The sequence below is a fragment of the Pleurodeles waltl genome, chromosome 1_1 (assembly GCF_031143425.1).
Source record: "Pleurodeles waltl isolate 20211129_DDA chromosome 1_1, aPleWal1.hap1.20221129, whole genome shotgun sequence".
In the NCBI taxonomy this organism is placed as follows: Eukaryota; Metazoa; Chordata; class Amphibia; order Caudata; family Salamandridae; genus Pleurodeles; species Pleurodeles waltl.
The window spans coordinates 173804280-173820682 of record NC_090436.1 but is presented as its reverse complement, the minus strand read 5'-3'; the positions used below and the strand labels follow the sequence as shown (position 1 = coordinate 173820682).

The following is a 16403-nucleotide window of genomic DNA, read 5'->3' as shown; positions in this document are numbered from 1 at the left end:
GGAGCACTAGACACCAGAAATTTATTTACATAAAAAAAAAGCAAAGGGGCAATCCACTATGGCAATCAGGCCTTGCTCAACCCTCAACAGCAGCAATAGACACTTTCTGGCACCCTCCCACCGGGATAGGCCCAGGGGGGTTTACCCACAATCTGCCTTTCTGAGGAAGGGTGGGGTGGGGGGGTTAGCAGAAAGCCCACTTGACAGCAGGGCAAAACAGTTTTATACAAGTGATGCTCCCCCCAAGACATTGGGCCAGGCCAATATTTTCCCAGAATTCCTTCGAGGGTTTTACCCCAATTTACATCTCCCTAAGGGTATGCTACTAAGCTTTCAGGCACAGAACGCCCTGCAAACATCACATTTTGGCTAAAGTCGCAATTTTGCTCACATTTCTGGAATATGTGAGGATCCATAAAATTCCCCATCACCCACTGTTCCCGCATTTCTCCAAATAAAAATGGTACCCGACTTCTGTGGGTGGGCTTAGAGCAATTAACAAGATTTTGGGAGGAAATCATGCTTATGTGCTCCTGGCTGTTGCTATTGGAAATTACTTGGGAGTCTTCAAATATTCAGAGAAGACTTCTCAACTTATAGTTTGACCAATAATGTCTGCCAAACATTCGGTAATTTTGGAGACTTTGCATTGTCCTTAGTACTTTGGTTTCTGGCAGAACAATTTCCTGCTAAACCAAGTGCACTTAATTGATAGATTTTTTTTAATGGTTGGCAAGGTTCATTTTTACACACTATATGTACAGAGTGTATAGAGATAAATATCCCACAAAACAAATTACATAATTACTTAGACTACTTTCTATTGGTACTTCGATAACACATTATCTGGTAGAGACAGGATCTAGCCGCAGATTTCTTACTTTAGAATCCTCCCCAGGTGCGAGCCTGGATCCGAAACCCTTTTTCTGATAGCACGTCTGCGCATCAAACTAGGGTGTTGCGTGACTCCGTATCAATGTCGTCCACCGGCTGTGACATCAGCGGAGTCCATATACCCCCCTTGCAGATGTCAGTTACTCCTGTGACTATTTTCTGTGCTCGAAACGTGGAACCACATCTAGAAACTGCCTACGGAAATAGTGTGCTAGCACAGAAGACACCCCTGTGTTGAATAATCACCAAATTCTTAATTCAAGGTGTTGATTTCCATAATGAAATGTTCTGAGACCAAAGAGGACATAGTTCACAGAGCGAGGAGGATATAAGGGTCATTAAGGGATCTGCGGCTAGATCCTGTCTCTACCAGATAATGCATTCCCAAAGGTAAGTAACTTGTTCATCTGACAGAGACATTTAGCTGCAGACTTCTTACTTTAGAATCAGATACTAAAGTCATAGTAACCCAGAGGACGAAATGCGAACTGAGACCGTCCCCAAAAAAGCCTCTAAGTATCATAAAACCGATCTAGAACAAGAGAAAAAGACCAGACATTCATAATAAGGCGAGTAATAATATACTCTACAACATCAAAACCTGTGGAAGGAACCACTGATAAATAAAACCTTAAGACATGAAAAACATGGCAATAAGCTCATCCATGTTAGTATGGCAAATGTGTGTCAGAAGTGACCCAACAACACTGAAAGTCTCTAACCAGACGAAAACTTGTCTAGCACAAGAGAACTAGACCATGCATTCATAAGTGAGGAAAGAAATTCTTGCTAGTACAAGAACTGTGTAAAGAACCACAGTAAAAAAGATTCATAACGTTAGTAGCATGGAGATAGCATCACCCACGATTGTTACCATTAAAAATATGTTCCTAGAACAAAACCGATCTAGAAGAATTCAAAAAGACCAGGTATTCATAAGAATGTAGGGGAGCCCTAACATATTTCACAACGTAAAACTCGTGGAAGGAACAACTTATAAGGAGTTATAAACATTCAAAAACATGGAATAAAGAAAATCCATGTTAATTTGACCAATCGGTGCTAGAGGCGCATTAACAAAATGAATAATAAGCTACTTGCTCCCTTAATGGGAAGTGAACCCATGCACGAACACCCCATCAAAACTGTGGAAAGGACAATAGGAATTACATCATAAAGGCAAAGAAAACATGAGTAAGAAACCCTACCCATGACTGTAGGAGAGTATCGCCAAATAAGCTAGTGAAGATAATCTATTTGTTTTTATATGAAGTCTGAAATTACATGTTCTACTCTGTTGGAATACAGAGTCACATAATATGCCATTAAACAATACCCTTTACCGTGTAAAGGTATATCCTAACAGACCTGCACTATAAGACACACATAGAATGTTTGTCTCTTGCAGAGGAAACATATAATTGCCCTCTTTAACAACACATTGAAGACAACAATAGCAAACATTGGCGTATAAATATACTTTCCCCCAGGAAAGGTAGCTATAAAGGATAAAAACATCTTCAAGATATTCTCAATATATATGCTTACTGACACAGGAGTATAACAAACAAACACCTATGTAGTAACCAACATAATATATATATTTATTTATTTTTCATTATATATTTCTAAAAGGCTGAATAAAACAGCAAGTATGAAAAAGGAGACTAATGTGATTCTTATAATGATTAAGACTCATCTCTAGGTAAACTAGAAATTGTGTCAATGATGCAAAAACTGTGATTTTTCAAGATTCTTAAATTTTGTATTTTCCATCTTATGACAACACTTCTCAAAATGCGAACCCAACCTACAACAACTAGAGTCAGGTAAGCGAGTAAAACAGTTGTGCAAATCAGGTATGTATAGTATGAGGTATTACTATATAACCTCCTGAAGTACCAACAATATACATATCTTCATAGAGAAGAATTACCCCTGAAGATGGTAAAACCCTTCCGAAAAGGAGGAAGTCTTGAATGCAAATGCCCATGTGCAGAACAACTCTTAAAGACAGAGTAGAATCTGCAGAGAGATACATCTTAATGAAGACCCATAATAAGGGATATAAACCAAGAAAAGAAAAGAATAATGTTCAAAGAACATGTCAATATCATACCAATGTCTACACCGAAGTGTGATGGCTATTTAATATAAGACCTTTAAGAGCAAACAAGGAAAGTGTGAAAGTCCCTAAGGAGATACTTTCTGGCTTCTAAAGTATCCCATCTACTAAAAGTAGAAAAAAACAGATTCTACCATGTCATAGGTAAAAGTAGACGTACTCCGGGGCGTGGCTTCGGGCGTCAAGATGGCGGTCGCACTCTGAGAGTGCTCTGGACCCCTCCGTCATCCGCCCGTAGTTAGAGTGGCCTGACCGAGTTGAGGACGTCGTCTTGACGATCCTTGCGACCCCTGGACCCCTGGACCCCTGGGAATCTCCGGCGGCGAGTAACTTCATGAGAGCGGCCCCGTTCCCGAGCCGCGCCCGATCCGTCCGATCCGTCCCTGGAAACAAAATGGCGGCCGGGGCTGATTTCCGCGGCTGAGTCGGGGCCGAACCGACGATCCCGCCCGATGCGGGCGAGCTGGAGCGGAGGTGTGGCGGGGTGAGGAGAGAACCCTGGAGGGAGCTGAGGCTGCGCTCCAAACGTGGTCCCCGCGGCATGCAGGAGCAGTGCTGCTGCATCTAGGGGGAGAGAGCGCTGTGTGGGTGGCGCTGCGGCCGTGCGCCGGCTCGGGGGCATCGGCCGAGGAGAGCTGAGAGGCTGCGCTGCACCCAGGGGAGACCCTGCGGGCCGGGGCTGGAGCGGCGGAGGGGCGTTTGCGGAGAGGGACTTCCTGGTGTCGTGAGTGATGACAGAGGTGTGCTGAGGGTCCGCGGAATGTGGCGGAGACACCGGGATGGGACGAGGCCTCTCTGAGGATACTGACACGTCCGAATAACCAAAATTGAACGGAAAGACTTGGGGCCACCCTCTCCGGGTTCCCGTTCTGAACAGGCCCACCGCGGACCGCTGCCGCGCCGAGAAACACACCGTGATCCGGCCCAACGAAGGGCATAGGCCTTGAGTGACTTCATGGCGCCACGGGTGCAGCGTGATCAGCCCTGGGGCCGGTCGAGGCCCTACTGAAGGTAACGGCACGAAGTGACAACAGGGTGGGGGAGGGGAGAGGAGTTAGGGAAGAGGATACCCTACCCCCCCCTTACCATTTAATACCTAATGGCGGTTAGCGGCTGGGTCGGGATGGAGCCGGACCCATCGTGGAGCCACCGGATGCCAAAGGTGGAGAAGACCACAACTTGGGCCTGAACACCTCTCCCCACGCCCTCTTTATAACTGTGGTAACTACAAACGCGCAGGGGACCTAGGCTGGACTTGAAAGACCGCAAGAAGTGAGCTACCTGACTCCTGTTTCCGATATTGCGATGGGGAGAGACAAGGCGAACAAACAACCCCCACCCTCCCAGCAAAAGATTGACCAGTTCACGACGCCGGCGGGCCAGCGAGGAGAGGGAGACACAGCCAGCGGAGGCCCCGCACCAGACGGAGTGAGTGCCATCCTTCAAGCCATTCAATCATCACAGTCTGCGGTAGAGACTAAGATCGGGGAAGTGCGAGAAGACGTGGGTCTTGTCCGACAGGACCTCAGAAACGCAGTGAACCGGATCACTGAGGTTGAAACTAGAGTCTCCCAGACTGAAAACGACCTAGCCGACCTCAGAAGTAAAGTGGCCCAGCTGCAGACCCGAACCGGCGAGCTTCACCGCCGTGCGGAAGATGCAGAAAACCGGTCAAGACGCAATAACCTGCGTTTCATCGGACTCCCAGAGGGCATAGAAGATGGTGGTGCATCTGAGTTCCTAGAGAAGTGGATTAAAACCTGGATGCCAGAGCAGTCCCTTTCGCCCTGGTTCGCGATCGAAAGAGCACACAGGGCATTGGCTCCGCGCCCCCCTCCAGGCGGCCCAAAACGTCCAATGATTGCGCGCTTCTTCAACTTCAAAGATAGAGACAATATCCTTAAAGAGGCTAGGAGGTTGGAAGATCTTCAATGGGAGAACCATAAAATCCTAATTTTTCCAGACTATACCCGTGAGGTCCAGACCCGCCGCCAGTCGTACGAACACGTTAAGCAGAAACTTAGAGCGATGCAACTTTCATACATGCTCCTCTTCCCCGCGCGGCTCAAGGTCCTCCTGGCCGGGCGAGCGCATTTTTTTGAAACACCTGAAGAGGCTTGGGACTGGCTGACGGAGGAGGGTGTCGGAGCCCGAGGGGGGCCCTCGGGACACTCGGAGAGGGCCCCTCGGGTTGGTCCCCTCGCCCCGGGAGGACCCCGGAGGAGCCGGAGGCGCACCAGATCCCGGAGAGGGAGACCGAAAGACACAAACACCTTGGAAAATAATGAGGAAATCCGAGACTTTGGCTCACAAACAGAGAGGGAACCCGCGGAACCCTTGGGGCCTCAGACCCCAAACCAATCAATAGATGACAACAACTTGAGCCAGTCCCCGGCCCTTGGTTAATATGACGCATTTGACACCCACTGATGGGAGTCCAAAAGACTTGGGATGTCAGATGCTTCCGGGGTGGGAGTATGGGGAGGGGGGTGGTTGGGGGGTGGGATTTTTGAAGTTAGTTTAGATAGGAATAGGAATAAGTTGGTTAGGTCTCTTATTATTTCTTTGTTATGTTTGGAATGGTCGCCCCTGGGTCCACAGCCTGACACTCAGCCCTATGTAACACCTACGCAACTCATGCCTGGCACTCACTAACCCAGGTCCTTTCCTGGAACGTAAATGGCCTGTTGGACAAGATCAAGAGGTCAGCAGTATTTAACACTCTCCGCAGGTACTCCCCCTCAGTGGTCCTCTTGCAGGAAACTCACCTCCTTGGGACTAGGTGCCCCATGCTCATGCGGGGAGGATATGACAGAGTATACCACGCGGGCTTCTCCAGGGGCTCTAGAGGGGTAGCCATTTTACTTCATCGCTCTCTGCCTGTGGTGATCACAGCCACGCAGGTCGACCCACAGGGCAGATTTGTTGTGGCCACGGGGACTCTTCATGGAACACCGATAAACTTTATATCTGCATATGCCCCCCCGACGAGACTTGATGCCTTCTTGCACTCACTCCGCCGAGTGGTTGTGGGACTGCCCCAGGGGACCACCCTGTTGGGAGGGGACTTCAACGCGGTTCTTGATCCCGATTTGGATGTATCCGGCGAGATCACGGCCAGTAGATTAGCCAGGGCTTCGGCTCTGACTGGTTGGACCGAGAGCCTTGGCCTTTGCAAGGTATGGAGAACCTGGCACCCTAGGGATCGTCGGTACACCCACACGTCGGCCGCCCACCAGACGCAATCCAGAATAGATCTGGTATTCATGTCCGCTCTGGACCTCTCAAGCGTCACAGGGACAGAGATACTTCCCCGGGGAGTTTCAGACCACGCACCGGTGCGGGTCCGCCTAGGTGGAGCAGATCCCTCCAGACGCCCGGTATGGCGCCTAAACGCATGGTACCTTCAAGACAAAGACTACACCCAGGAGATCAGAAATCAACTAACCCAATATTTTGATCTGAACCTGGGGTCGGTCCGGTCCCCGGGAACATTATGGGCCGCCTGTAAGGCTACCCTTAGAGGGCATGCCAAGCACCTTCTCCGCACCCTCGAGCGAGACAGGAACTCCCAGATCTCTGACCTGGAGGCTAGGGCCCTGAGACTGGAACGCCAACAAACGACCTCTTCGTCTGCCACTGCCCTGAGGCAGCTGACTATGGTCAGAGAAGAAATTAAACACATAATGCTAGACTCGGCTAGGTGCATGTGGAGAGCTTCGGTAGCCCGTATATATGGCTGGGGGGATAAAAATGGGAAGCTCCTGCACTGGCTGGCGGCTCGCCCTCTGGCCGGCAGGGTTATACCTGAGATTTTAGAACCCTCGGGCTCCCTCTCCAGGACACCTGCTGAAATTGCACAGAGCTTTGTCTCGTACTATGCCCGCCTCTATGCAATGCACCCCCGCCCTGCCATTGAGAAAGAGACCCCTCTTTTGAATGACGTCACTCTCCCCAGGATCTCCCTGGAGGCAAGAGATAGACTGGATGAAACTATTAGCCTCGCAGAGATAACCAGTGCAATTTCCGGCTTGGCATCGGGCAAAACTCCAGGCCCTGACGGACTCCCGGCAGAGCTATATAACAAATGCAGTGATATACTGGGTCCCCACTTACTCAATATGTATGGAGAAGCCGAGAAACTAGGCCGATTCCCCACCGAGATTGACCAAGCTACGATAGTTGTGATACCAAAAACCCAACCCCCATCGCGGCATTGTTCGGCATACCGACCCATCTCACTTCTGAATATTGAGATCAAAGTGCTTTCCTTGACCCTGGCCTCTAGATTGAAAGAGATAATGCCCACACTAGTGCACCCTGATCAATGTGGCTTTATGCCCACTCGTAGCACCAGGCACTGCATTAGGCGGCTGCATGTGGCTCTGGCACATCGCAGGACTCTGTCACACACACCCTTGGCATTACTCTTACTGGACTTTGAAAAAGCCTTTGATACAGTGGATTGGTCCTACCTTGAATTGGTCCTGCAGAAAAATGGACTCGGCCCCAAATTCCGAGGCCTAGTGAGACTCCTGTATTCCAAACCGACAGCTCGAGTCCGGGTGAATGGAGTGGTCTCTGACCTGTTCCCTATTGGCCGCGGAACCCGGCAGGGTTGCCCGCTATCCCCATTGCTCTTCGCATTAATGATAGAGCCTCTTGCGATACTGCTGCGAGGAGATCCCCTGATCGAAGGCTGGTCTTGGCCCGCTTGCGCAGAGGACCGTGTGGCGCTATACGCAGATGATGTCCTCCTATATCTCTCCAACCCGGCTAAAAGTGGCCCCCGCGTGCTAGAGATCCTGAGCCTTTTCGCAGAAGCCTCGGGGTTGATCCTGAATCCCGCCAAGTCCCTGTTGGTCCCCCTACACCGCTCCGGAGACTGTGTGGACTGGCAGCGGAATATTCCAGTGCGAAGAAACAGCTTTAAATACCTGGGAATATTTATTTCACTTCTCCCTGAGTTGACATGGGAACTTAATGTTACACCGTTAACCAGGAAAATTAGAAGCGATCTCCTACACTGGAGGACACTCCCTCTTAACCTGCTTGGTAGAATAGCGCTCTACAAGATGATGATCCTCCCTAGGCTCCTCTATCTCCTGCAAAATTTTCCCCATCCCATTCCTAGGAAATGGTTTGGGGAAATGGACTCATTGGCACGCCAATTTATATGGAGCGGAGCCCGTTCACGGTTAGCACTCAAAACCTGCCAGAGAGATGTGTATGATGGAGGTTTGGGCATGTCTAATATCCATTTCTACCACCTCGCGTCACAAATACTTGTAATTAATGACTGGATGGGGGGTGGGTGGACAGATCCGGCATACCGACTGGAGCTCCAAACGATGGGATACCCACGGATTTGGGACACCCTTTATGGAGGTCCGATCTCTCGAGACATCCCGGACGTGACCAAGGTGGTTCTGCAGGGATGGCGGACGGCTCAAAAATCGACAGGGTGGTGGGGCCGTCTTACCCAACAGACCCCATTGTGGCAGGGGAGGCAATTGGTGGAGGTGGCGGGCCTGGAGGGGTTTCAGAATTGGGATAACATTGGCATCTCCACACTAGGCGATGTCTGGAATGGGTCACACATACAATCCTTCGAAGATCTCCAGAAAAACTTTTCATTAAATAAGACACAGTTCCACAGATACCTCCAGCTCCGACATGCCTTATCAGTACATATCCGAGTGGGAGAAACCATACCCGAGTGCAGCCCCATGGAGGCCAAGGCACTGATGGGGAGCTTGTGCAAGGGGGGTGTTTCCCAGATATATCGCACCCTGGTCTCCGGCACCTCGGGTTCCCTGGGGGTGCTTCGCCAGAGATGGGAGGGGTGGGTGGGCCCCATGGAAGGGGTGGGTGGGCCCCATGGAAGAGGTGGAATGGAGTGAGGCGCTAATGGCCCCGCGTGCCCTGGCGATTGCTACCCGTCTTAGACTGATACAAACGTATTTTTTGCACACAGCATACCTCACACCCGACAAACTACACAGAGCGGGCCTCCGCCCCACTGCGGAGTGCCCCCGCTGCAGAAATCCCACAGCCGACTTCTTTCACATGGTATGGACCTGCCCGGCCATGGTAGCCTATTGGGGAGCTGTCTTGGGGGGGAGGTTTCTGAGGTGTTGCAGGAGAATATAGAAAGAGAGCCTTTGCCCCTCCTTCTTGGGAGCATGGGTGACACCGAACTAAGGAGACCGGATCGAATCTTCCTCGGGGTGGCGTGCTTAGTGGCTAAGAGGGATATAGTGGCAAACTGGAAGGCCAAGAGTGCCCCATCACTGGCTAAATGGAGACGGGGAGTGGATTGGTGCGCACAGAGTGAAAAACTTGTATATGAGGCTAGAGGATGTCCGGATAAATACAATAGGATATGGGGGAAATGGGAGACCGCAATAGGCACCTGAACAATATGTCATCTCTAATATTAGTGCTGTCTGGGATCACAGGTTCGACCAATGTTGGGTGCCCGTTGGCATCGTGTTTTGATGTTTGTATCATGGTTTTCTTTCTTTTGCAAAAATCAATAAAAGTTCTTTATAAAAAAAAAAAAAAAGTAGACGTACTCCACGGTTAGTGAAGATCAACAGTCACCTTATTTAACAGTACAAAAAGGAAACCTCTTTGAACAGAGATTACCGATATACTGACACTCCCAAGAAGATGTTGATATTACAAGTTCCCTATAAGTGATACTAGTATAATTTCCTAATCTCACAAGTGAGAAAAATTAACTCTCTGCCAAGGGAGCAACTCTGTACCCTCAATTGAAGGTGTAATAGCCCACAAGTTAAGGAATCCCAACTATATATATAGTATATATATATATATATATATATATAGTCACCAGCATACAAGCAAATTGCCAAATACTTCACTTAGACTATGGTATAAACCAAAAAGGTAATAACTCTTAAGCATAAGCTTTTCTTCACAGTAAAGTAACAATATCACCTTATATCAGGTGTATTAAAAAGTGACAACCCTCCAAGAGGCTGCTATTGACGAATCTGAAGTGGGAAGTCATTACTTTACACATAGTAATGACGATAATGAAAGAAGCCTTAAACATCAGGCATGGAAAGCCCCACAGGGTTCCAGGGCACTATACACCCCAATAACAATTTAAGGAAAAATAGCAGCTGCCAAAGCAGGATCACCCACCGGGTGCCATAATTAGGTTGTACCAGATATATAACTGAAAAAGTCTCAAAGCCCTGCCGAAGTTTGGCTCTTCTGTGGAATAAGTAAGAACAAATAACACCTTACTAGACGGTACATGAGTTTTGAACTAGGCCAAAAGGGAGGGAGGAACCAAGCTAATTTGCCCTTCTGTCAAGAAAACACCTTAAAGCTGAGTCAGCCTGTGCACCAAATAAATGGGCATCATCAAACGGCATATCAAGCAATGTGTCGTGGACTGGCTCTGAAAACCCTGAGGTACGTAACCAGGCACGGTGACGTAACGCAAATGAGGAAGCCATAGCTTGACCCACAGAGTCAGTAGTATCCATGCCACAGCAAATGATTAGTTTAGCTGTTTGCTGGCCATCCTGGATCATAGGAATAAGAGTGCTTCTGATTTCTTCTGGAAGTGCAGGCAAGATGTTCGCTAATGAGTCTCATAAAGAATGAGAGAAACGTGCAAGAACACAAGTTGTATTCGCAGACCGTACAGCAGAACAGGTGGAGGACAAAATATGCCTGCCACAGATATCTAGACTCTCTATCAGATGGGATATGTGGGAGAAACTCCATATCATGGGAGGCCAAAGCGGCCTGTGTCACCAAACTTCTATGAGTAGGATGCCTTATTAGACAAGCTGGATCACCAGTGGCAGGTCGGTGCCTGTGAGATATAGCCCGGATCAACAGGGGCCCCTGTATCAGGCTTAGCCAAAGCCCCTAACAAAACATCATGTAGGGCTTTGCTGTAAGGAAGCATTGGTTCAACCCCTGTTTGGCTTTGATGGAGGTCATCAGTTAGGGGATCTGAAGCTAAATCCACTGAAGGAAGAGTCATATCCAACACTACTGCAACCCTTTTCAGCAAGTCTACAAAAGAGGACCTCGCCTCCGTAGAAAGTCCAGGGGGGGATAGTAGGCCTGAGGCTGGAGCAGAATCCAAGCCACTAGATGCAGCTAGGTCAGTTAACCAGTTGTCCACTCTATGAGGTTCCAACTCGTCTACCGCCTCTCCACCATCTCCCTCAGTAGGATAAACATGAGGGGACTCTTGTGGAGGAAGATCAGGGATAACGGGCATGAGTTGCGCCGTTCCCGTGGTTGACCGGCGTTAAGAAGGCGAATCCTCGACGTTGATTTCAACCTCAGACAGAGAGAGGGATTCGACTTTGATCGGAGCCGCCAGCAAAGTCTCTGGAGTCGGCTGATCAGATACCAGCAGCAAAGTAGGGAACCCCGAAGGACTGTGCACCAGCTTCATCAACCGACACTGAAGGCCTAACTGAAGCTGAGGGCGAACCCAACGTCGTTGACACAGTCAAGGCACGTCACAAAAAGACAGCGTGAAGGGAAGTGTAATATTCACGCATGAGTCAAGAGTTGCCCCATCTCCTGGGATAGGAGGAACACGCGGTGTAGACTACGACCACGTCTCCTTGACCGAGGAATGGTTGGAGGTCATATGCGGTGAAGTCGTCAACTTCTGTGACTTTGACCTTTTGCGTTGAGACTTACCTCTTGAGATTGATAGAGAATGGCGTCCATGAGAACAACTCCTTGAATGGCCTCATGAATGGACGTCAGTCAGAGAAGGAGACCTTGTTTGATGGAAAGACTGGGATGACCGACATCCACGCCACCAGACGCTTCATTTGACATTCCTGCAAAGTCTTGGGCCGCAGCCGACGACTGGAGTCTCACTCTTCAGTGTCATGGTGCGTGCCTAGGTGCCACATGCAAATCGAGTGGGGGTCGGTAGCCAACATTTGTCGTCCAAAGGACCCACAGGGCTTAAACCCCTAAGATATAGAAAAAGCACACTGTTCCATTATGATGGAAACTTTGAAGTAGGCCACAAACGACCTCACTAACGGTCACTGGATCTGCGTTGCAAACGCAGAAAAGAAGGAACTAACTTCAGCAAAGGGAGTTATATGGACTCCGCCAATGTCACATCCGGTGGACAATGTAGATACAGAGTTGCGCGATGCCCTCTCCCAACGCCCAGATGTGCTATGGGAAAAAAGTTTCCAGATCCAGGCTCCCTCCTGGGGAGGATTTTGAAGTAAGAATCTCCGGCTAGATGTCTCTATCAGATAAGACATCATTAAAGGGCTAGCTACTTATAAAAACTACATTCTTGTTTTGGTGCAAGCAGGCTTGTCTAATTCTGTCACATTACTGTTTGTTTTCAGCTGAGGAATCTATGCAGCAATTGCTTTGTACATACAGGGAGTGCAGAATTATTAGGCAAGTTGTATTTTTGAGGATTAATTTTATTATTGAACAACAACCATGTTCTCAATGAACCCAAAAAACTCATTAATATCAAAGCTGAATATTTTTGGAAGTAGTTTTTAGTTTGTTTTTAGTTTTAGCTATGTTAGGGGGATATCTGTGTGTGCAGGTGACTATTACTGTGCATAATTATTAGGCAACTTAACAAAAAAAAAATATATACCCATTTCAATTATTTATTATTACCAGTGAAACCAATATAACATCTCAACATTCACAAATATACATTTCTGACATTCAAAAACAAAACAAAAACAAATCAGTGACCAATATAGCCACCTTTCTTTGCAAGGACACTCAAAAGCCTGCCATCCATGGATTCTGTCAGTGTTTTGATCTGCTCACCATCAACATTGCGTGCAGCAGCAACCACAGCCTCCCAGACACTGTTCAGAGAGGTGTACTGTTTTCCCTCCTTGTAAATCTCACATTTGATGATGGACCACAGGTTCTCAATGGGGTTCAGATCAGGTGAACAAGGAGGCCATGTCATTAGATTTCCTTCTTTTATACCCTTTCTTGCCAGCCACGCTGTGGAGTACTTGGACGCGTGTGATGGAGCATTGTCCTGCATGAAAATCATGTTATTCTTGAAGGATGCAGACTTCTTCCTGTACCACTGCTTGAAGAAGGTGTCTTCCAGGAACTGGCAGTAGGACTGGGAGTTGAGCTTGACTCCATCCTCAACCCGAAAAGGCCCCACAAGCTCATCTTTGATGATACCAGCCCAAACCAGTACTCCACCTCCACCTTGCTGGCGTCTGAGTCGGACTGGAGCTCTCTGCCCTTTACCAATCCAGCCACGGGCCCATCCATCTGGCCCATCAAGACTCACTCTCATTTCATCAGTCCATAAAACCTTAGAAAAATCAGTCTTGAGATATTTCTTGGCCCAGTCTTGACGTTTCAGCTTGTGTGTCTTGTTCAGTGGTGGTCGTCTTTCAGCCTTTCTTACCTTAGCCATGTCTCTGAGTATTACACACTTTGTGCTTTTGGGCACTCCAGTGATGTTGCAGCTCTGAAATATGGCCAAACTGGTGGCAAGTGGCATCGTGGCAGCTGCACGCTTGACTTTTCTCAGTTCATGGGCAGTTATTTTGCGCCTTGGTTTTTCCACACGCTTCTTGCGACCCTGGTGACTATTTTGAATGAAACGCTTGATTGTTCGATGATCACGCTTCAGAAGCTTTGCAATTTTAAGAGTGCTGCATCCCTCTGCAAGATATCTCACTATTTTTGACTTTTCTGAGCCTGTCAAGTCCTTCTTTTGACCCATTTTGCCAAAGGAAAGGAAGTTGCCTAATAATTATGCACACCTGATATAGGGTGTTGATGTCATTAGACCACACCCCTTCTCATTACAGAGATGCACATCACCTAATATGCTTAATTGGTAGTAGGCTTTCGAGCCTATACAGCTTGGAGTAAGACAACATGCATAAAGAGGATGATGTGGTCAAAATACTCATTTGCCTAATAATTCTGCACTCCCTGTACAGGTGAGCTAATGTGTATAAAATGTGCAAAGACAAGGCAAAAAGTGTAACTGCTCGTCTATCACATGAGTGACATTCTTCTTGCCTTTTATCATGGCAATGTTTGTATGCATAGGCCATCAAAGTCAGACTGCAGTTTGGGCTATCTCTAGTGAGTACATGCACATCACACACTCACTAAGAATCAAAAAATGCAGTAGACTGTTGAAAACAGCAAAAATGGACATCATTTTTGTTATGCTCCCCAGTTTTTCCTGCCTTTCTCTTTGGCCTTATGACTGTGTGCTATGCCACTGTTAACAATGGCACAGGGCCTATGCTTTTACCCAAAACATAGACAATGTTGTTCAGATTAACTTAACTGGTTTATGCAACTTTCTTATAAAGCTGTGGTACTGGTGGAGAAAAGGTACTATTAGCATGGTATATAGCGCTGTGTATGAACAACACCCATAAATATGAACAAAATATATGGCTTCCAGGAGCACCTCTGTGCTCCTGCTGCTCTGAAGTTTATAGGCACTCAATGACACATGGAAAGGAAAAGTGCTGTTGCCATGTAGGAAAAAACTATTTGTATGTATTATATCCCTAATGTGCGTCTTGAAAGCCCACAGGGCTGGGTGATAAAAGTATAAAGAAGTGGCACATGACTTTATTAGGAATAGTGTGCTCTCACAATAAATAAATACCCCAAACTTCTTTCACTGTATAGGTTGAGCTCCAGTTTCCAAAAACATGTCTTGATGTAATTAGAATCTTTATTTTATATATCCGGTTTGGATAATGCTAGTGAAAATGATTTAATGTTATTTCCCGCACAGTTTAAAAAATCTAATATAATGGTGAAAGTAGATTTTGGTAAATGTTGTGGAAAAGTAACTTTACAAAACTGAGCTTTCTGCTGGCTAAGACAAACTGGATTATAACCAGTCTGTCACTCTGCCTCATTCCAGAGCCTGGATGCACTTCCAGGCTGAGAGTTAATGAGCCTGCTGCAAAAGGATGAAGGGTTGGTTTCTGGGCACAAGAAGGCAACACTGTCATTAACAACCGGCAACGTCACAGGGATTAGTCATACCGAAGAGGTACAAGGACAGCTGGTAAAACAGGAAAGCCTTGATACTTCCTCCTTTGACTTAGAGATACCAAATGGGGCTGACAGGGTCTGCTTCCATTCATTCTTTAGGCCTTCCCAGACTTTCTGCCTGCAACTAGGATGAAGAACCAGCTTTTAGTAATGAGGAAGGATACATCATCTAAATAGGGAGTGGCTAAAAGACCCCTCGAATTGGAAAATGGGTTAGCCATTTTGGAATTAGGGCTTCTACACATTTCTACAGTAGAAAGAAAAGGTGGTGCAAAAAGAGAAAAGAACAGGGCAAGAATGTGGACAGGATTTGGTGTAGAAAATTATTTAATCACTAGCTTGTTCACAAGATGAGACTGACACCTTACCACCACATCCAAAGAACACTCCTAGATCTGGGAAGACAATACCTGCAGAAAGAGGACTCTGTTGGGAAAAAGGACTTAAGGATTTTTGACTCTTGCTGGAGATGGAACTGCGCCCCAAGAGCCAGGTGGCTTATCTCCTGTGCCTGCTCCCTGAAGCTTTGCTTGAGACCCAGTGCCTAGAAGCCTGCCCTCAGGACCTGGGGGAAGTAAGAGGAACCATTAAGACCTTTTCTAGCAGATGGAGTAAAATGGACCTTTGCTATTTTTCCACTTTCAGAGGACTGAGACAAGGTCTCCTCCAGGCAGGTTACACTCAAGGCAGAACTAAGTTCAGCCTTCTCAGAGGCTTTTGCATGATAAGAAATGGTTCAGCAGGCCCAGGTCTAAACGTACCTGAACTCACTGTTCCCTTCCCAGCTGTAGCTTGTAGTCTTACCCCCATTGGTGCATTTTGAGAACAACAACAAAATGACTAAGGAAAAAAGTAAAACCCTGGACTGGGGCAATGCAGTAGATTTATCCCAGGGGCAAAGCGACACCAGCAGTTATATAATCATGCTTTCTCCAACTCGGGGCTTTAGGAGCCAAACCACCAAGGGCTTCAGGACCGTGATGACAACATATCCAATTTCAAGATCCCCTTCCCACTCCCCAAACCTCTCCAGCCCCCCAATCCCCACAGCTTGTCACGTTGGAAGACTTTTGTCTCCAAAATGAAGTCTAGGCCACGATATATAAACTTTGATCGGAGGACCCGTTTGTTTATAAGACCTCCGCTCCATCGCAGTCAGCCTGAAATTATGACTACATTAAAGAGCTTTACTTTTTCTACCAGAGTTTACAGTATAACCTTAAAAAATGATAACCCATATTATCCATATCTGATTTGAATTGTTCTAGCGCCTTTTTGGTTATTAACCTTTTCTCTATTTTTC

General features: G+C 47.4%; 1 protein-coding gene across 4 annotated transcripts in view; it reads right to left on the bottom strand.

The window, feature by feature from the left end:
* Positions 1–16403, bottom strand: part of WDR7 (WD repeat domain 7) — a 972184-nt gene that overhangs the window by 49567 nt on the left and 906214 nt on the right. The window lies entirely within an intron of this gene.